Below are 23,363 nucleotides of genomic sequence, written 5' to 3' on the forward strand. Positions count from 1 at the left end.
CTTGGACTTGCTTTGAATTTCACTGAACTCCACACATTGTGGGTCCACCAGAATTCTTTGCTCATGGGGTATCCCAGCTGCTATGTGCCAGAGCGCAGCAAGGATCCATGGTGTGCACATCTCCTCTGCTCCTGCACGTGCTCCCTTGTCCCATCAGAGTTGACTTACAAAACGCAAGTCCAAGACTTCCAAGACAGAAAAGCAGAGCATTTAACCAAGCGTGGGCCCCTCTGGAGCACAGGGCCCTGAATGGCTGCACAGTTGCACCCCCGTGAAGCCAGTCCTCGTATGCCAGATCCCTTCCGACTTGCCTTTTTTCTCATCTCTCTCTTCCTACAACCCATTCTCCACACCAAAGTCAGTGGCGTTTCTAAAACACAGAATTAACCACACCCAACTCCTGCTTTCCACCCCTCCCATCGCTTTCTCTGCACTCATGGTAAAATTCAAACTCTCTACCATGCTGACCTTGACCTGCAAGTTTTTCTCCTCTCATCCCTTCCTCTCCTGCCCCACACCCACATTCCAAGGCCCAGCCAAACCAACCCAAGCATCACGTGGCCAGCCCTGAACCCCAGTTCTGCACTGCACCTCCCAGAGTGCGCCTGGGGTTTCCCCATCCCAGGAACCAGTGCTTCTGTTCACCTGGCTGTAGAACCCCTGGCTCATCCTTGACCCTTCTTCTCTCTCAATTCTTACATTTAATCTTTTCTTGTCAGTGACGTTGACATTTTTGCCACTTGTCCTCCCTTTTCATCTGCCTTGTGGTGAAAAGTATCCTGCTTTCTCCATGTTCACCCTGGCAATGACGCCTTTGGGGAGAATGCTACACAACAAAGATCCGTGCTTCTAACCTATCAAAGTTCTCCAACTCATATGCGCCCTCAGTTTCTCCCTTCTGTCTTTCTCAGAGGAAGCAGGGAGAATTGATATCTTGCTAGAAATTAACAATTAAAGGAACGCTAAGATGTCCTATGTGTTTGGAAACTTAAATAGCTACATTTACATAGCACTTGCTATATGCAGGCATGTTCTATGGCTGTCTTTGCATCATATTCAAGGAATGCAAGGATAGTTCAATATTAGAAATTTCTTTCATTTAATGTAAAGCAGTAATAGAAGAAGAAAAATAATATATAATCTTAATTGATATAGAAAAAGCATTTGATAAGGTTTAGTACCTTTTACGATTAAAAAACTTACCGAATTTGGAGTAGAAAAATACGGACTTCAGTTGATAAGGTTTATACATCTAAAAGCAAATAATATACATAATAGAGAAATGTTAGACATATAGCTTTAAGACCTCAGTATCCCTTATAACTGATACTGTTTAACATAGTATCAAAGATTCTAATCAATACTATAAAAAAGGAAGGAAGATCATTAAGTTTGGAAGGGAAAATATAAAACTGTCATTATTTGTAGATATGATTATCCATCCAGATGGGTACCAATAGAATTAACAGACCAATTATTAGAACAAATATGAGAATTCAGCTAAGGTTGCCCAGATCTAATATTCACCTACATAAATCAATAGGAGTTTCTATGCTAGCAATAGGAAGTGTAATACAAAATGAAATACCAAAAAAAAAAAAAAAAGATAAATGTAATACGTAATTATAAAAAACTGCAATAAAAGAAATTGAAGGGCCGGCCCGTGGCTCATGTGGGAGAGCGTGGTGCTGAAAACACCAAGTCAAGGGTTAAGATCCCCTTACCGGTCACCTTAAAAAAAAAAAAAAAGAAAGAAAGAAATTGAAAATGTAAGAAAATGTAATAGAAAAAATAAAATACCACCACAATAGCAACAAAATTTACAAAGTATTTGAGAATTAAACCAAGAATACATTAAGACCTCTGTGAATTGAACTCTAAAATGAATAATTTACATCCTTGGATAGGATGACTTAATATTATAAGCAAGTCAACTCTTCCCAGATTAGTTTATAAATTTACTGCAGTCCCAATCATAATTGCAGTTGTGTGTGTGTGTGTGTGTGTGTGTGTGTGTGTTTAAGAAATTTGCTAAATTTATTCTAAAAATCATATGGAGTAATGGAAGGTCCATAAAGAACTAAATCAACCTTAAAAAAAAATAAACGGGTGATTTTCCCCTCCAAATATTAAGACCTAAAATAAAGCCATAGAAATTGAAAACTGGTGTTGGCACAAGAATAGACAAATATATCAACGAAACAAAATAAGGAACTCGAAAGAGCTACCTATGAGTATCTTACACGGAACTTAAGAAACAGGAGGTGGCACCACAAATCAATTGGAAAGGAATGGATTGTTTTGCACATAGAATAGGAAAAACTGGCTCAATCTACTAAGAAAACTATAACTGGATCCCTGTTTAGCCTCATGTGCAAGGGGAACTCTGGGTGGATTAAAGATTTAAATGTGAAAGTTAAAAAAAAAATCATAGAGCTAATAGAAACAAATGTGGGGGGATACCTTTGGGCTTAGGGAAGGAAAGGAGGCTTATTTAACAAAACTTTAAAAGCACAAACCATAATGCACAAATTTGCTGAATTTGATTACATCAAAATTAAGAAATTGTGTTTAACAAAAAAAAATAACATGGGCCAATTAAGAGTCAGATGATAGAATTATGATTCTTTTTCAAAGTCTAAAACTGACAAGAGATTAACACCAAGAATATACAAGGAACTCTGTAGAGCAACAAGAAGAGGACATCAACTCCAGTAGAAAAATGGGCAAATGATATGACAGGCAATTTACAGAAAAGGAAACCCCCAAAGCTAATAAGCACATGAAGAGATGCTCAAACTCATTAGTAGTCAAAGAAATGCAAATTAAAGCAAGATATCACTTTACACCTTTAGACTGGCAAAAACTAGAAAGCTGGGTAATACCAATTAATGGCAGAAATGAGAAAGATAGGATTCCTCACACATGGCTGATGGGAGTGTAAATTGGTAAGGCCTTCTTGGAGAGTGATGCCACACTACTTATGCGAATTAAGCACACATGTACCTTAGGACCCAAAGAAATTCTAACAGCAGGTGTACAGTGAGAAATCTACAAGGATGTTAGTTGCGGGTTTGTGGGAGGAATGATAGTAGCAATCGGGGTTGTCCCCCACTATTATTATGAAGCAAAAGATCATATATACACATAGCAACAGATAGATCTTAAAAACGTAGTGCCAATTAAAAAAAATAAGAGAGTTGCAATGTTACACAATACCATTTACATAAGTTATAAATACATGCACACCCTCTTGTTTACATGTGTTTTCCCAAAACTTCCAGTGAACTCACCACTTCTTACTTGTCCATATCAGCATGATGTCACCGATGTAATACATCAATGTGATGTTTTCTGCAATCTGGTGGCAGTCCAGACCTCCTTGGACTATTTCATGACACAGGATGGGAGAGTTAATATAGCTCTGGGGCAAAACTACAAGACTACAAATAACTATTGCTCTGTTTTAGATCCTCTTTTCTGATTGAAACAGAAAATAATGCATTCACTAAATTGATGGCTGCATAGCAGGTACCTGAGGCTTTATTAATCTGCTCCAGCCGTGATCCCACGCCCACCTGGCAGCTGCAGTCAGGGCCACAGTGATTGATGGGTGGAATGAGCTTCCTTTGGTGAAGAGGGTGCCTCAGAGAGGGATGGGGCAGCTCCTCTGTTCAACCTGGTAGGAAGGAAGAGGGTACAGTGCACGCACAGATCCTATAGCCAAGCCATTTGGGCGAGAGTTGAGGGAGTATGCATCTGATGGTTTCTCTTTTCTCTGTGAAGAACTGCTTTATCAGGTCTTAGCAGAATTTACCATCATTTGGGGATCATTTTTCCAAATAATTAGCTATTTTTTGAGGATGCCATTTTTGAAGGCAGCTCTATATTCCATCCTGTGGAGATGCCCAATCCATTTGGCCAGTCTCCTGCTGTTGGTTCGTGGGCTCTCCCTGGTGCAACTGGTGTTCAGCCCCCACCCATGCGAGGCCTACCACTCTCAGCCCCGCCTTCTCCATGAGAGCCTGGACGAACCGCCTGGACGAACTGGTTCTTCCTGCCTGGGCTCTGGCTTCCAAGAACTTCCTGAGCACAGCACTGCCTGTGTGAACCCCTCGCCACCCTGTTCATCTAAGATGAGCCCTTTATCAGAGGACTGGACTCTCTGGACTGTCCCTCCAGAGCACTTCACATGTGCGTGCGCACACGTGCACACACATGTACACACAAAAACACATGGCGGAGACCCACTCAGGCTCTTAAAGACAAAAATGCTTGTCCATAGACACATACAAAGCACACAGACCCATCTGAGGGCACAGTGCATCCAAATATACCTGGAGACACTCACATAGACACACTTATACACACTCACATACACATACATATGTACGATGACATACAGGTGCACACACGTCCTGGTCTATCCCAGCCCCGAACCTGCTCCTCCTACAGGCTTCTCCATCTTGGCTGATTTCGACTCTCTACTTCCAGCAGCTTCTTAAGCTAGAAATCAAATCATCCCGACTCCTCTATCACACTTCACATTCCAATCCATCAGGAAATCCTGTTGTCTGGACCTTCAAAATATATCCATAACAATCCACTTCTCACCTCTCCCACCACTACCATCGGGTCCAAGCCACTATACAGACCATTGGATTATCACAATAGGCTCCTAATTGGTCTCTGCATCCTGCCCTTACCCTCAGAGTCTACTCTCAAAGCACCAGAGTGAGCCTTTTAAATCCTGGCTAGAAAATATCATGCTCAGAACCCTACATTTCACCCAGTGGCCCCACATTTCACCCAGGATAGAAGCTGAGTCCCTATGATGGCCAAAGCCTGAGAATTGGCCCCTGTCGCCTGGTTCACCTTGAGTCTCCGGCTACTGTCTCCCTGCCCAGCCCACCTCTTTGCTGATCCTTGAACTTGCTGCTGTGCTCCCCTCGTGGGGCCCTTTCAGTGGCTGATCCCTCCGCCTGGAACGCTTGTCTCCCAGATTTCCACATCACTAACCATATTAGTCTGTTAGGGCTGTGTAAAAAAGCACCACAAACTGGGTGTCTGGCTTAAAAGAACAGGAATTTATTGTCACACAGTTCTGGAGGCTGGAAGTCAAGACCAAGGTGTCCCCCAAGCCACACTCTCTTGGAATATACCCGTAGGAGAGAATCCTCCCTTCCCTCTTCTCGCTTGTGGTGTTTGCCTGCGATCCTTGGTGTCCCTTGGCTCGTAGATGGGTCACTCCAGTCTCTGCCTTTGTCTTCACATGGCCTTTTCCCCTGTGTGTCTTTGTCTTTGTGTCTCTTTTCTCTTATAAGGACACTGGTCATATTGGATTAAGGGCCCACTCTATTCCAGTATGGTCTTATCTTAACTAATTACATCTGCAGTGACTCTATTTCCAAATAAAGTCATATTCTGAGGTACTCGGGGTTAGGACTTCAACATATCTTTTGGGGATTTGCAGGGACATAACAAACTCCATAACACTAGCCCTTTTGTGCCCTTCAAGGATTTGCTCCAATGTCATCTTCTCAGAAAGGCCCACCCTGACCACCACGTATGAAACTGTAACCTGCCCCCAGTCCCCAGCTGTCTTGATCCCTGTACCTACCTCTAGTGTTTACTTCTTCCATAGTGCTTATCACCATATAATATACTATATAATTTAACATTTTTTTCTTAGGCCTATGATTTGTTGTCTTTTTTTGGTCTGTTAGAATGTAAGTTCCATGAGGACATGGTCTCTGCTTTGCTCACTGGCGTATCTCGCACACCCGGAAAAGGACTGGCATGGCAGGTGCTCAGTAAGGTGCAGAGTGAAGGAAGAAATGCATCGTGCACACATGCACACGTGCTCTCACACACACGCACACACACGTGCACTGACTTTCAGGCCTGATTATTTATTATCTGTCGCTGCATAGCAAAGCACCCCAATGTGGTAGGGTGAAGCGACACCCTTCTCCTACTCTCATGTTTCCGTGGGGTCAGAACTCAGGCAGGACACAGCAGGAATGGTTTGGCTCTGCTCTGTCATGTCCAGGGGCTCAGCTGGGAAGAATCAAATGGCTCAAGGCAGCTTCACTCACTTGTCTGGCACTGGGCTGGGATGGCTTCAATGGCTGGTTGCTCATCAGACCTCTCTCTCTCTCTCTCTCTCTCTCTCCATGGGGTCTCAGGGCCTCTCCATGGGGCCTCTCTTGCACGGTGTCCTTTTATGACTAGCCTTGGAAATCTCATAGCATCACCTCTGGCAGACTCATTTGGTCGAAGCAGTCACAAGCCCACCCAGATTCAAGGAGGGGAGGACATAGATCCTACCTTTTGATGGGGTGAATGCAAAAGAATTTGCAACCATATTTTAAAACGGCCACACACGTGCACACACAGGAATGCTTATGCATGCACGTACACTTATACATACACACCATTCACATGTATACATAACCATACACATACACAAGTACACCCACAGTCACACCTATGCATATACACACGAATGTGCACACATGCACATACGTGCACAGGCACAGCCTCTGGCCCTGCGCTGGGGATGGCCCCTCCAACACCCGCAGCTACCCTGCTCGCTCCGGACCCAGGCCCCAGGCCTGGCTGAGCTGGGGCCAGCGGTTGGCTGGTATGGGCTGGGCCTTCTCTCCCCACTACCCTTCCCTCGTGGCAGAGGCCTGGCAAGAAGGAAAACAAATAACCTTGTGGTGTTTAAATAAGCAAAGTTTTGTGCAAAGCAGAGGTTAATGTACTTTATTGTTCAATGTCATGTTTATAGTGGATTGGTGGAGGGAAAAATGTGATTAATTGCCCCGAAGCCCACGGATCTACAATTATTTGGTTGTTGTGAACAAATAAAGGACTACAGTATTCATCATATTCAAATGAGGCAGCAGAATAAACGATGGCGGGCCGGGCAGGAACAAAACCGAGGCGTGTTCCCGCACAATCGGAAGGCGACTGGCGCCTTGTCAACCAGACGCAGGGTGGTGGCAGGAGCCGAACCCGTTTGTCTCTGTGCCGGCAGCGAGGGCTGGCTGACCCTGCAGGTGCCGGCGTTAATTCATGTCACACCTCGCGCCTCCTTGTGCGTGGTATGAAAACTAGGCGCCCGTCTCCTAATAAAGACTTGTTTCCGCCGAGGCCCAGTGTGGGGCGGGGGCACAGATCTTCATTAGAGCCCCTCTCCCGGGCCACGCTCGTTACAGAGCACAGGTACTGGCTAAATGTGTCTGATCATTCGTCATGATTTGGCCCTCCGCTTTGTCACAGCGTGGGGATTTAAGGAAGATAGATGGTACAAGATGTTGTCTCCTCCGCAGACGCTTTCTGCTCTGGTAAGTGTGTCCAATGCAGAATTATTTTGCCACTTTATTATTTCCTAGTGAGTGTTTGTCAGAGCTTCGCCTCTTGGAAGGAGCGAGTTGTTTCCTGTCACTCAGGGATGTCGCAGGAGCCGTGATGCTTGGCTGGGCTCGCCAGCCAGCTGGAACCTGGGCTGGGTCCCCAGGCAGGGCTGCGGGGGGTCCTGGGAGTCTGGGCCACAGGGCGAATGTCAAATCCGACAGAAACAGGGGGGAGGCAGGCTTCAGGAGGAGGCGGGCATGGGGGCTTTGGACATGCTGGTTTGGGGGGAGGTGGGGGGCATGTTGCAGGAGCTGGCTTGGCTGTAGGCCAGGCTGCTGGGCGGGGAGCTGTTGGAACCAGTGTCCAAAGGGCTGTGAGAGCTTGGCCTTGGGCTGAGCCAGCTGGAGAGGGTGTGGGCAAGGCTGGGGCCCTGCGGGTCTGCTGATGGCCTCAGGGAAGTGTGGCCAATTCTGGTGCCTACTGCAGCATGAATGAGTTCCCTGCCCTGACCAGGGTGACTGAGGCGCCAAGTGGCAACCAGCAGGGATCCCCGTGGGTGAAGATTACATGAGGCTAAAGATGTAGGATGAGTTCATCTTGAAGACCAAAGCCCAGCCAGAGCCCCGTGTGCAGATCCTGGAGCCCCTGGGAATACGGGAACTTTATTCCAGGCCCTGCTGGAAGCAGGGGTGTGGGCCCTGGAATCTCAAGGTGAATCTGGCCCCAGGGAAAAGGTGGGATATCTGGGAGGCTGTCCTGTGGTCCTTCCTCACAAGGGTCTCTCAGTGGCCCCGTCCTCCAGGGTTCCAGTGACCCTTGGCTGCCCCAGCCCCTCAGGCACACAGGAGAGAAATCTACCTTTTCCTTATTTCCTCTCAGTGTGAATGGTGAATCCAGAAGGAATGCTCCTCAGAGGTTCAGGGAAAACTTTTGGGGACCAGCTCAGGAGGAGCCCAAGCAGAGGTGCTTGAGGCACAGAACCTGGAGTGCAGGGTCCGGGAAGAGGGCACTCTGCCTCTCTTTGTCCCCAAGATGCCAGTGCTGGAGGGAGCTCCCCTTGCCACCTTGCCAATCACCTTCCTCCTCCTCTTCAAAGTCTTTCCAGAGGTGAAGTGATGTAGGACAAAGGACACAATTTTAAAATCAAAGAGGCCTGGGCTCAAAGTACTCTCTAGCTGTAATGTTTTAGAGCCTCAGTTTCCCCATCTGTAAAATGGGGACAATAGACCCCTTCCTCCTGGCATGTTGCAGTTGTCCCATCAACTTGGGTGTCCGTTGCCTGCTCTCCCTGGTTCCAGGCTGCAGAAGTCCCTCATTCATCCCTGACCCATTTCCCATGGGTAAGCTCTGCTGGCGGTCTCCATGGCCCTGGGCTTTCTGGCTGGCATCCAGACAGTGTCTGCAGCTGAGGTCGGCTGCATAGAAGGTGGCGGCCTTTCTACCTGAGTCACTTGTGAACAGCCCCATAGGGAATCTCACCAGTCCACGGCACCTAACCTCCCAGGCACCCCTGAGTCCTCCTCCGGGCACTCTCCAGAGCCCTGGGACACAGTCCCTGCCCTCAAGAAATTCCCAGTCTGGCGGGCGGGGTGGCGGGGGGGAACGTGAGTGGAACATTACTACAAACAAACGCCACTGCCAGGGTCCTCTGTGGTCCAGCTCCCAGGCCAGAAGTCCCCGGTGAGCCCCTACTTCCTGCCCAACCCAAGCCTGGGGCTTTTCACCCCGATCTTCAGTGTATGCACCGCAACCCATCTTGCAGCTGAGAAAACTGAGTCTCTGCAGACAAAGAACCGTGCTTGGGATGTTGCAGCAATCACTTGGGGACAGGGATTCGAACCTGGCACCTTCTGAAGTCTAACCTCACCTCTGTGGCCCCAGCGGAGGAGGGAGCTGGTGGGCTCATTGGTGGAGCAGCCATGATTGACACCCATTACGTCCAATTGGGGTTCAGCCTCATCTCGGGCTCAGGTTCCCCACCCCCCTTCTGGAGGTGTCTCAAACTCCTGGCCCCCATTTCTGGGCAGGCTTTAAGTCACCATCCAGGTAGAGACCCTACATCTGAAATTCCGTACAGTTTTATGTTTAAGGTGTATTTGTCTTTTTTCTCCCTTAGTTTATTGGTTTTCTTTTGCAGCCTGTATCCCACCCATCAATGCATTCACTCATTCATCTGTTCATTCAGCCAACACTAAGGGTCCGTTTTGTGCCTGCTTTGTGCAGCGAGATCAAACCCAGCAGGTGGTGAGAGCCAGTGAGAGCGGCCAGCAGGGTGCCAGCAAGACGCCTGAAGATGGAAGGGCTGGTGTAGACAACCACAAGATACCGCATGAGGCAGTGGATATTGAGGTAACCGAGGAAGTGTGGGCCTCTGCTGGTCCGTGGAAAGGTGGGACCCGCACTCATCACCACCCAGAAGCCTTCCCAACTAAGAGCAGTGGCAGGCCCTTCCCTCTACCGCCAGCACTGCCCTGGGTGGGGGCATATCCCCTCCTCCAGGACTGTGGCCCCCACCCCCTCATTGCCCCGGGACCATCCTTCTCCGTCGTTTTTTCTCTTCTGCAGCCAGAGTGATTTTCTTTGAACACAGATCTAATGATGTCACTCTGCATCAAAAAGCCCAGTGGTTCCCTATTACCCACTTACTTTAAACTTAAACCTTGAACTTGGCACTCAAAGCTTTTCATGATCCAATAACAGCCTACCCAATGGCACCACTTACAAGCTGCATGATCTTAGTCTGTCTCTTATATTATTTCTCTATCTGCATTTCCTCATCTGTAAAAGGGGGATAGTAATAGTACCTGCTATGACAGACTGCATTTTCCAGAGATGTCAGCCACAATATGTAACCCATCCCTCAAGCTCTTCTCATGAGAACGGCGACACTCTCCCTGTGGGATGGTGAGGACAATGTCCCTCCCCTTGAACTTGAGTGGACTTTGGTCACTACATTGATAGACATAACACAAGTGACACTATGTGACTCCCAAGGCCAGGTCATGCTTATGCCATGTACTTCTGTCTTGTTCTCTTAGTTTGTCCGCTCTTGGAACGCAGAGGCCATGCTGTGAGGAACCAGCTGCCATAGATGTGCTGGCCTAGAGCCAGTGCCACGTGCCACCACATGTGGGAGCCATCCTGAAAGTTGCCTGCTCCAGCCACTGCCGCAAAGCTGAGATGAGTTCACCCTACCGAGCCCAAGAGCAAAATAAATCGTGGTTGTTACCTTAAGCCACTAAGTTTTGGGACAGCTTGTTACGCAGCCAAAGATAACTGAAACACCCACCCCCGTGGAGGTGTTGTGGGGTAAATAAGTATATTAGTTTGCTAGGACTGCCATAACGAAGTGCCACCCGCTGGGTGGCTTCAACAACAAAAGTCTATTTTCTCACTGTTCTGGAGGCCACAGGTCTGAGATCAAGGTGTCAGCAGGTTCGATTCCCTCTGAGGCCTCTCTCCTTCCACATGTCTTAGCCTGGACTTCCCCCTACACACATGTGGCTAAATCTCCCTTTCTTATAAGGACACCAGTTAGATTAGGGCCCACCCTACTGACCTCATTTTAACTCAATTATCTCTTTAAAATTCCTGTCTCCAATTACAGTCACTCTTTGAGATACTGGGGGTTAGGACTTCGGCATATGAATTGGGGGGGCATATAGTTCAATCCCATAACAATAAGGAAATACATGTGAAATATTTAGAACAGTAGTTAGCACAGAGTAAGCACTCAACAGATGTTAACTAGTGTTATTATTCTAACTGCTACTACTACCACCGTCACTCAAGTCACCCCACCTCCCTCTGACAGTGGGGACTGCTCCAGATCCCCGGGCCCCTCTTAGGCTGTCTCCTCGGCCTGCAGCACCCAAACCTGCTCTCCATCTACCCAGATCCTTCTGTCTTGGGAGGCCCAGCTCCTTTGCCAGCCTGGCTGCAGTCTCCCCGATTCCCCATCTCCTGCTTCTGTGTCCCTACAGCTCATGTGTGGGGCTCTGTTTAGCAATTATTCCGGCTTGCTGTATGTGAGAAGCTTTGGCATTCTTGAGCTGAGCCTTTGTTTTGTTTTCCAATATAACAATAGGATTTTTTTTTCTGACTATAAAAATAATTTGTGCCCAGTTTATAAAATCCAGACAGTATAGGAAAGTGTAAAGAAGAAAGTGAAAATCACCTAGAATTAATGACTTTTGACATTTTGGTTTATATCTTTGTGGAATTTTTTATATGTGTGTGTATATAGGGTTTTCTTGATTCTAGAACAACACTGATTATAAGGTGCATCCCTGATTTAATTACACAGCTCTAAGGGAGAAAAGAACTACTGCATTAAACATATATATTAATTGCAATGTACATCTTGATTTCAGAAATTTTAAAATGTAAAAAACATGTACATCTTAGAATCAAGATAATAAGATATGTACATATATCTATGTTTTTCAAAATGAGAATCTCCATGAATACTGTTTTATGGCCTATTCTTTTTAAAATTTGAACACAGCTTAGCCATCTTTCCACATCAATAAACAAATACTATCACCATAGATTTTAATGGCTGCCTAGTATTCCATTAAATTGATGTATCAGAATGCCGTTATCCCTCACGGAAGGGCACGAATATTTTATCATTCTTTTTTTTTTTTTTTTTTTTTTTTTTTTTGTCGTTTTTTTTTTTTCGTGACCGGCACTCAGCCAGTGAGTGCACCGGTCAGTCCTATATAGGATCCGAACCCGCGGCGGGAGCGTCGCCGCGCTGCCAGCACAGCACTCTACCAAGTGCGCCACGGGCTCGGCCCGTGAATATTTTATCATTCTGATACAAACACACTGATAGACCCTGTCCTTCCTTTCCTTAGGATAAATCCCTTAAATCAGCACTGCTGGGAGAAGAGTTGAAGCTCTTGGCTCAGGAGTGGGCTGCCATGAGCTCACGTGCTCCCCAAGGACAGAAACTGTCACCAGACCTCCTGTGGGTGCTCCCACATGGGTTCTGTCACCACACCTGATGCACAATGGGGCTCTGGGGGTATTGATACATATCAATTTCTTAGTAATAAGTCAGGAGACAGAACTTGCATGACTGCTGTGCCTGAAACTGAGATGGGTAATTAACTCAACTTTGTGCACCCAAGACTGAAAAAAAAAAAAGCAGTTTGGGGAATCAGGTATAGTCCCAAATCCCAGTGCTGCTACTCAGTGTGTGACTTAATCTTCCTGAGCCTCATTTTCTCCATCTGTACAAGCAGATAATGATACGTCCATGGCAGGCCTCTGTGGCTGGGTGTCTGCCCTGGCTCTGTGCAGCATCTAAGAGCATAGAAAGCCTGGGCAAGGTCTTTCCAGGCACCACTCTCCCAAGGGAGCTCATCCCTGGGGAGACCTAAATGATAAACTGGGGCGGGGGGACTTTGAGGAACAGAGTGGGAACATTTGTGCCTCAGTGGGCTCTGGGCTCCATCGATGAGCTTGGCCTGGAGTGGCACAGACCACTGGAAGCCCACAGCAGGGGTGTGGGAGTGTCCTCTGGGCTCTGTTCTAATAGTGAGATGAGGAATCACAGCTGCCACTTGCTGAGTGCTCACCGTGTGCCATGCACCTGCCAAGTGCTTTATATTCATTTTCTCATTTCATCCTTCTTGCAAGGTAGAGATTGCAGCCTGACTTTACAGAGGACAAACTTTGGATTCAGAGAGTGACTGGACCAAGGTCTTGACTCTGCCCACTTCTCCCTGCCACCATCTCTCACCTGGATGTTGGTGGCAGCCTCTACTCCCTGCCCCACTGCCCATTCCTCCTCCACTGTGCAAGCCAGTGAGTGTTTCAAAACACCGAACTAATTGTGACAGTCCTCTGCTTAAGACCTTCTTCTGTGATTGTCTCCCCGGGGCCCCTAGGAAAAAAATCCAGTGTCCTAAAAATGAAATGCTTCAGTTCCTGCAGGGAGGAAAGGTTCTCCAGTTCCTCCACCTTTGCTCACACCCCTCACCTCTTGGTTCTCGGCTCTGAGCACACTGGTCGTCTCCTGTTTCCCACAACATGCAGCCCGCTCTTGCCTCAGGGTCTTTGCACAGTGCTTCCCATCCCCTTCAGCTGCTTAATTACTACTCACTGTCTCAAGTTCAGCTTCTCAAGGAAGCCTTCCATGACGTTCCCCTTCCCAGGTTAAGCTCTCTGTCCCGTTCTGTACCATTTACTACACTTATTGCCATGAGAGTGAATCATACGAAACTGCCAATAGTTGACCACTTTGGACTTACACTAATGACAATTCCCTGTGGTGTAACCTAATAAGTATTTATTGTGTTATCTTGTCAATGTTAGGTCCCCTGACATTTAGGAGTGGGACCTGACTGTGTTGCTCACCACTGTTTAATCCCAGTGTTGCACCCAGACTCAATATATTTAATGAATGGGTGAATAATAAAGTTGCAGGGTGGGACTGAACCCGTCTCTCTGGGAGGGTTTGAGCAACATGGCGCAAGTGTACACCAACACGGGGGCTGGCTGCCTGCCACTTGGCACTAGCCACCGGTTGCAGAGACATGGGCTAAGGGGGCAGCCCAGGCCCTGCTGAGTGGACAGCACTGGCCCACAGTAGCTGGCTCCAGCCACCACTCAATCTGACCCCGTTTCTCCAGGACTATGTCTGGTTTTGCTGGGAAGTGGACAAATGACAGTTGGGCTTATCTAGATGCAGAGGCCCGGGATTTGGGTGAAGACCTGCGTGCTGTCCCTCAGTCTCTTCCACTGGCCTGATGGTCCAGCCGTGCAGTGTGTGCACCATGCCCCTTCGGCCACACGGTGGCAGTGTTGGCACCAACTGGGCCCTGGAGGAGCTGAATGAAGCCTCAGCCTCCTCTCGCAAGATACCCTTAGAGGCCTCATCGCCGCATTTGCACACTGTGTGCACAAAAGTGTGCATGTGCAGGATGGGCTGTGGGTGTGCGCTGTTTCAGTCTGTGTAGATGCTTGTGTACGTGTGGGTATCTGGGGGGTTCGTGTGCCTAGTGTGTGTTTGTATTTCTGCGTATGGGCATTTGTGTGCTCACATGCGTCCGTTTTTGTCAGTGTGCCTTTGTGTTACTGACTCTATATGGGTGTTCGTAGCCATGTGTGTGCATCTGTAACTGTATGAATGAGTGCTTGTGTGTGTGAGAATGCCTTGTGTGCAAAAGTGTGTTTGTGCCTTTGGTTTGTTCACTGGGGTGTGTGTGTGTGTGTGTGTGTGTGTGTGTGAATGAGTGCTTGCATGTGTAAGAACACCCTATTGTGAAAGTGTGTTTGTTCCCTTAGTTTGTGCATTTGGGGGGTGTGTGTGTGTACGTGTGTATTTCCCATGTGCCTCTGGGTGCAATGAGTAGAGAACTGGTAGTTGAGAGTGTATATGTGTCTGGGTGTCAGCATACACCAAGGTCAGGGAATTCTGGGTCTCAGTCTCCCCTCCCCTGGCCCCTGGCCCCTCCGATCCTGTCCTGCATGGACAGCTGTTCTGATTCCGACCCTCCAGTCCCCAGCCTCAGACTCCACCAGTTGTGCAGCCCCCTAAGATGCCCTCTGCCTCTCCCTGCTCTTACAAATTTCTCTCTGGTGCCTCCTCCCACCAACCCCCAGCTCCTGCAGATTCAGATCTTTATCCAGATGTACCTGCAGGGCTTGAAGTGTGTGTGTGTGTGTGTGTGGGAAATCACCTCCTGACCCCATTGTCCTGGCAGAACTAAATCCCCTCCCCAGCCGCTGGCAACGTCCAGCCTGCCTGCAGCAAGGCAGAATGAGGCCCTGCAACAGCTCCCCTCCCTGGGGAAGGTGCACCCTCATCTCCAGGGGCCCAGGCGAGACCTTAGGTGGAACCATGTCTCACAGTCTATCGTCAAGCCCTAGAAAGAATATGGGGACCCTGCTCTCTTCTCCAGGCCCCACCTCTTGCCCTGTGCAGGCATTTCATAGCCTGGGTGCGAGCTTCCTCCCAGCCTGCCCCTTCCCCTTGCCGGGCAAGGGCCCAGAGTGCCCCGTCTGGCCACGTCTGGCCACCCTTCCCCCCATGGTTATTAATAATTGGGTATTAGGCAAGAGGCGACTATTGATTCCAGTGCAGGCGGCTCCAGGTCGGGGTAATTTATGGAAACACTGGCGTCCCTGGTGATAAATAACGAGGTGATCGCAGAGATGGGTCACTAGTGAGTGGCCTCCATTCCACTGCCCTGTCCACTACCACACAGGCTCATAAATGGAGGGAGAGAGGGAGAAAGACCTGGGGCCGGCTTGTAAAGACAAAGGACGCGTTGATGAGGAAGGGCGCCGGGAAGACCGGGAAAGCAGAAACACAAGTCAGCAGAGTCCATGCGGCAGGGGCTCGTGGGAAAGGGACAGGAAGACACAGTGAGAAGAACAGAGTGACAGACAAGGACAGGGACACAGAGCAAGAGACAGGGCAGAGGAGGGAGAAGAAAGAGGCGAGGACTGGGACACAGAGTAAGAGAAAGGGGCAGAGAAAGAGGGTGAAAGACAGACAAAGCCAGAGAGAATGAGAAACAGAGAGCCACAGAGCTGGGTAGGACAGGGACAGCGATTGGCAGACACAGAGAGAGGTGGCCCTCAGGAATGAAGGCCAGCTATGCTGCGTGCCTACGAAGTGCCAGCTCTGCTTCATGGTCTCATGACATTAACTCATTCTATTGTCATAACAGCCCCCAAGGTAGTGATTCAGGGCTAGGACTCCAGAGCCAGACTGCCTAGGTTCAAATCCCAGCTCTACCTCTGGTCCCAGCTGTGTGACCTTAGGCAGGTCACTTCCCCTCCGGGTGCCCTCATCTGAAACATGATACCTACGCCAATGACAGCTGTGAGGATTAAGCAGGTCATCATCTGTGCAGTTGGGGACCAGTGCCTGGCCCTAATGGGTGCTATAGCAGTGTGTGCTGTTGTTTGTCCCGGCTCTAGTCAATTTCATGCAATTCCATTTGACTTGATTCTTTTCCATTCGATAGGAGGTCTAGTTTACAATGAATGAACCAGAGAAAATGAGGTGTGAGCTGAACCATTGGCTTTGGGGAGATACCCTTCAAGAGGTAAGGTTTGATTGAGGCCTGGACATGGAATTAAAGGAAAAGGAATTCCAGATGGCAGGAACAATTTATGCAGAATTTCAAGGTTGGAAGGACCCTTGAAGGCCTACTGCATCCACCAATGGCTGGATTCCCTCTGTAATATCTCCCCCCAAGTGGACCAGCTTTCCCTTGGACACCTCCAGGGATGGGGAACTCACTACCATCTTGGAGGAACTGTAACTCAGTGCATCCCGATTTGGTGTCCTGGCCCTGCTGCCCATTGACCAAATGACTGTGCACAGGTCCTTTGACCTGCCAGAGCCCCAGCTTCTTCTGGTGTGACAGAGCCCATGTGTAAGGTGCTTAGCACCAAAGGAAAGGCTCATTTAGTGATCCCTGATGTTATTATGACCCTCTCTTTTCTTACCATTCTTTTTCCGCACACACTGGGTAGCTTGGGACTCTCTCCTTTAAATCATTTCCATGTGTGGGACTCAAATATAAGAGCTCACATGAATCCCTGATACATTGTCTCTTCACGTAACTAAGCTCACCTCTCTTTGCCCTGGTTCTGGACATAGCTCTCTTCCCCGTACCCTGTGGGACCCTAGGTTAATGTACAAGGGAGTAAGACCATAGCTGAACAGGACTGAGCCCTGGGGCACTCCACTGGAGGCCGCCCTGGGGGGACACAGACTGCCATATTGGTAGTTCTTTGCTTGTCTCTTTGTCCATCCCACATTTCCCCATCTTGTCTAAGATCCTGAGAGATCTTATTAGCCACCTTTTAGGAATCTAGATACTTTCTCACAGCCTCACTTTCCTGAACTACTTGACCAGTCATCCTTTAGACAAGGACATGGGCCATTCTGATATGGCCTTTTCTTAGCAAAGCCATTGCTTTCCTAGGTTTACCACTCTTTCCTCTTAGGTGCTCATAGATCATCCTTTTATATTTCCATTCTAGAGTCTTAACTGAGATACTGAAACTCATACAACACTACTATAATTGAAATAGCAGCTAATTAATATTTTTTGTTTTCCAATTTTATAGATATCCAAGGGACATAATTGAGGAAGGTGGGGTATAGAGGGAACTATGTTTAGAATCATGGGTCAATACCAACTATTGGTGGGAAAAGCATTGGAGAAGCTGCAGGCAGCCCCCACCACCCAGCAGAAGGCAGGCACATGCACAGGGTGCTAGGCAGGAGCTTGGGCAGTGCCTCCCACTCTGAAAGAAGGCAGGAACATGCCCAAAACACCATTTCCATGCAGGTAGCCCTCCACAGCCACTGCCACAACCTCAGCTGCCACAAAAGTGGCTCGCCACAACAGTAGTAGCCACAGCCACTGTGCAGGTAGCCCGCCAGCCACTAGACTGCATTGACACAAGGAGAGTCACCAGAAAAAGAAGAGAAAATCTCTCTCCTCAAAGCCCACTCCAGAGTAATAGAAGCAGCAAGTGATCTACCAGTTGACCAGACATCAATGTAGAGATACAAGAAATACGAAAATCCAAGAAAATATGACACCACCCAAAGAATACAGTAATTCTCAAAAACCAGACCCTATAGAGCAGGAAACCCTTGAAGTGACTGAAAAGAAATTCTGAGTGACAATTTTAAGGAAACTAATGAGAAATGAGAAGACTCAGTTAGACAACATAACAAAATGAGGGGAAAAAATCTAAGATATGAAGGATGAAATTTATAAAGAGGTTAATACATTAAAGAGGAATGGAATGGAACTCATGGAATGGAATGGAATGGTTCATTCAATGAAATAAAAAATACATCTGAGAGCTTAAGCAGCACGCTAGAACAAGCAGGAGAAAGAATTTTAGATCTTGAAGATAGTCTTTATGAAATAACCCAGACAGACAAAATAAAAAGGAAAAAAGAGTTTTTCAAAATGAAGAAAATCTAAGAGAGCTAGCAGACAACCTTAAGTGCACAAATATTCAAGTCTCCAGGGGGGGAGAGGAAGGAAAAGGCACTGAAAATTTATTCAATGAAATAATAATGGAAAAGTTCCCAGGTATAGGGAGAGAGACGGACCTTTAGATCTGGGAGGCTCAAAGATTCCCAAACAGATTCAATGCAAAAAGATCCTCTCTGAGGCACATTATAGTCAAACTGGCAAAGCTCAAATACAAAGAGAGAATGCTAAAAGCAGTAAGAGAAAAGCATCAAGTCACCTATAAGGGAGGTCCTATCAGACTAACAACCAACTTCTCAACAGAAATTACAAGCCAGAAGAATGGGATGATATACTCAAAATACTAAGAGGAAAAAACTGCCAGTCAAAAATATTATACCCAGCAAGGCTATCCTTCAAAAACAAGGAAGAAACTGTGTATTTCCCAGACAAACAAAAACTATGGGAGTTCACCACCATAAGACCAGCCCTGCAAGAAATCCTCAAGGGAGACCTGCATCTGGAATCTGAAATACAATAATTGGTACCATGAATACCGAAAAAAGAACAAAACCCACTGGTAGAACAAAAATGCAAATGAGAAAAAGAAAGAAACTAAATCTTACCACCTCAAAAAACTGACAAACATCACAAACAATAAAACGGGAAGAAAGGAACAAAAGATATTTAAAACATCCAAATGAAAATGGGTAAAATGCTGGGAGTGTAAGGCAACACCTTTCAATAACAACGCTAAATGTAAATGGACTAAACCCCTCACTCAAAAGACACAGATTGACTACTTGGATTAAAAAGCTAGACTCAACTATATGCTGTCTTCAAGAGACTCACCTCACTTGTAAAGACACACACAGACTAACAGTGAAGGGATGGAGAAAGATACACCATGCAAATGGAAACCAAAACCAATCAGGAGTAGCTATTCTGATATCGAATAAAATAGGCTTTAAATCAAAAACCATAAAAAGAGACAAAGAAACCACTATAAATGATAAAGGGATCTATCCATCAAGAAGACATAACAATCATAAATATATGTGCACCCAACACTGGAGCACCCAGATATTTAAAGCAAGCACTATTAGTGTAAAGAAAGAGATGGACCTCAATACGATAATAGTAGGGGACCTGAAAACCCCTCTCTCAGCACTCGACAGATCATCTATGCAACAAATCAACAGAGAAACACAGGATTTAAGCTGCACTTTAGACCAGTTGGGCCTGGCAGATATCTACAGAACATTTCATCCAACAATCACAGAATATACATTCTTCTCCTCAGCACATAGAACTTCTCCAGGATAGACCACATGTTAGGTCACAAATCAAGTCTCAACAAATTTTTAAAAACTGAAATCATTTCAAGTATCTTTTCAGACCACAACAGATTAAAACTAGAAATAAATAACAAGCAAAACTCAGGAAACTATACAAATACATGGAAATTAAACATGCTCCTGGACAACCTATGGGTCCAAGAAGAAATTAAATAGGAAATCAAAATATTTCTTGAAACTAACAAAAATACAGACACATCATACCAAAAACCTGTAGGATACTGCAAAAGCAGTACTATGAAGGAAGTTTACTGCAATAAATGCTTACATCAAAAGAATAGAAAGATTTCAAATAAACAACATAAAGCTACACCTCAAAGAACTGGAAAAATAAGAACAATTCAATCCCAAAATTGGTAAATGGAAAAAAATAATTGAGAGCAGAGCAAAACTAAATGAAATAAAGACTTAAAAAATGATGCAAAAGATCAATGAAACAAAAAGTTGTTTGGCGGGGGGAAGATAAATACAATAGAACAGTCATTAGCTAGGCTAACTAACAAAAGAAAAGAGAAGACCCAAATAACAAAAATCAGAAATGAAAAAGGAAACATTACAACAAATACCACAGAAATACAAAAAATCATTAGAGACTATTATAAACAACTATACGCCAACAAATTTGAAAACCTGGAGGAAATGGATAAATTTTTGGACACATACAAACTACCAGGACTGAACCAAGAAGTAATAGAAAACATGAACAGACCAATAACATGTAATGCAGCAGTAATCAATAGCCTCCCAACAAAGAAAAGCCCAGGACCGGAAGGCTTTACTGATGAATTCTACCAGACTTTTAAAGAGGAATTAACTTCCGGTCAAGATGGCAGAATACACAGTCCCCAGCGTCACTCTCTCCCATAAATCAACCAATTTACAACTATAGAAAAGCACTAACAGCCAAGCTGGGGCCACTAGAGCTCAGGGGAAGAGGAGGAGAGACCTACAGATTGCATGAAGGCAGGAGAAACCACAATGAGAGAAAGAAGAAACTGCTCTGTCCATTTCAAACCCTGGCTGCTTCCAGGCTGGAGCTGCTGAGCACATGGAGCAGGAGCTGGCAAATGCTGCAGCTGTGCCTTTCAGATGAAGTTGCTTGGAGGTGGTGAGGGAGAAGAGGGACTTGGTGGACCTCAGGCCAGCAAGACCACTAATAGGGTTCCCATGGACCCACATAGGAGTGAGAAGCCACAACTGAAAAAGAGGAGCCACTCAGAGGCCAGTGAATCATTGCATGGGACCAAAGCCCTGTCCCATGGGAAGTGTTTGCAGCATGGGTGGTGGGGGAGATGGGCCCACCAGGAGAACACTAGGGCACAGCAAGGACAGCTGATCTGCACCCCAATCAGCATAGGACCACTCAGAGGAGACTGGTCAGGAATATAGAATTGCAAGGGGTGCATTTTGATGAAAAGACTCAGGCCCAGACCAGAGTTTCTATACAACCCAGGTGCATTGGATTTCACTAGACCTGGAAGTACCTATAAAGTCAACCATTAAAACCTGAGCTGCACAAAAGGCCTTCACTAGGGAATCAACAGCAAAGCAGCAATTTAGCTCAACCACACAGCTCCAGTACTGGTCCCCACAGGAAGTTTCCCCATTTTAGAAGTAAGCAAAGGACAACAAATTAGTTCCAGCACACAGTTTAAGTGGCGGGAACAGCAAATAATCCATCACAGAACTGAAAAAAAACCCAAAATACCCACAACCAGAGACAAAGTTTAATATTAACTAGTAAAGGTCTCATTTCACCAAAGAACACCTATAACATGTAGAAGGACCAGAAGTCCCCTGGGCTACCAAGCCAGAAAGAGGGAAGAGCCAGGAGCTTCAGCAATGCCCCCCAATGCCCTCAACCAGTCCTGAGGGTGGGTACCGAGGGCTTTGGCCTCACCCCCTGACACATGCAACCAGCCCAGTGACAACCACTGAGCCACCACAGGAAGCACCCCAGGCTCTCCTGAGCTAAGGTGGTGGGGGACCAAGCTGCACGCCCTCTGACACACACAACCAACTCAGCGATGCCCCACTGTGCTGCTGCAGGAAGCAACCTCGACTCTCCTGATCTGGGGCAATGGTGGGCCAAGGGCCTTGGCCACGCATCCCTGACACATGCAGCCTGCCCAGCAATGATCACCAAACCACCACAGGAACTGCCCAAGCTCCCCTGAGCTGGGGCAGTGGGGGGCTGAGGGCCTCAGCCAGCCCCCCCGACATGTGCAACCAGCGCAGTGATGACCACCAAGAAGGTCCCCACATACCTAAGCTGGAGTGTTGGGGGGCAAGAGCTTTTGCCACGCCCCCTGACATCCGCACCCAGCCCAGCAATGACCAAGCCACTGGAAGCCTCCTGGTCTCTCTTGTGGGAATGAGGGGGGTGCCACAGGCCTCAATCCTGTCCCTCCTCCTTCCTCCTTCTTCCATCATGTTTCCTTCCCCGTTCCCCTCTCCCCCTTCCTCCCAACTGCTCTGCAACAACAACCTAGAATGTAAAAGAATATTAATAAAATAAAATAATTTAAAGAAATAATAAATGAATAAATAAATTAATTAATTAAAATAAAAAAATAAAGAGGAATTGATACCAGTTCTCTTCAAACTATTCCAAAAAATTGAAACAGGGGCCATTCTTCCAAACTCATTCTATGAGGCTAGCATCACCCTGATACCAAAAACAAAGATAAACCAAAAAAAGAAAACTACAGGTCAATATCTCTGATGAACATAGACTCAAAAATCGTCTATAAAATATTAGCAAATAGAACACAGCAACACATCAAAAAAATTATACACCACAATCAAGTGGGATTTATCCCAGGGGTGGAAGGATGGTTCAACATACACAAGTCAATAAATGTGATATATCACATCAACTAAATCAAAGACAAAAACCATGTGACTATCTCAATAGAAACAGAAAAAGCACTTGACAAAACTCAACATCCCTTCATGATAAAGACTGTCAGCAAATTAGGTATAGAAGGAAAATATCTCAATACAGTGAAAGCCATATATGACAAACCCACCACCAATATCATCCTCAATGGTGAAAAGCTAAAAGCTTTTCCTTTAAGAACAGGAACAAGACAAGGACACCCATTCTCACCACTCCTATTTAACATAGCATTGAAAGTATTAGCCAGAGCAATCAGGCAAGAGAAAGAAATAAAGGGCATCCAGATTGTAAAAAGATGAAGTCAAATTGTCCCTGTTTGCAGATGACATGATCATATATATAGAAAAGCCTAAAGATTCTACCAAAAAACTCTTAGAGCTGATAAACAATTTCAGTAAAGTTCCAAAATACAAAATCAACATGCAAAAATCAGTAGCATTTTTTAAAAATTTTATTTTATTTTGTCAATGTACAATGTGGTTGATTATTGTGGCCCATTACGAAAACCTCCCTCCCTCCTCTTTCTCCCCCCTCCCTCCCAGCAATGTCCTTTCTGTTTGCTTGTTGTATCAACTTCAAGGAATTGTAATTGTTGTGTCTTCTTCTCCACCCCCCAAGTTGTTTGTGTATTTATTTATTTATTTTTAGCTCCCACAAATAAGTGAGAACATGTGATATTTCTCTTTCTGTGCCTGACCTGTTTCACTTAACATAATTCTCTCTAGGTCCATCCATGTAGTTGCAAATGGCAGTATTTCATTCGTTTTT

The sequence above is a fragment of the Cynocephalus volans genome, chromosome 17, assembly GCF_027409185.1.
Source record: "Cynocephalus volans isolate mCynVol1 chromosome 17, mCynVol1.pri, whole genome shotgun sequence".
Taxonomy (NCBI): Eukaryota; Metazoa; Chordata; class Mammalia; order Dermoptera; family Cynocephalidae; genus Cynocephalus; species Cynocephalus volans.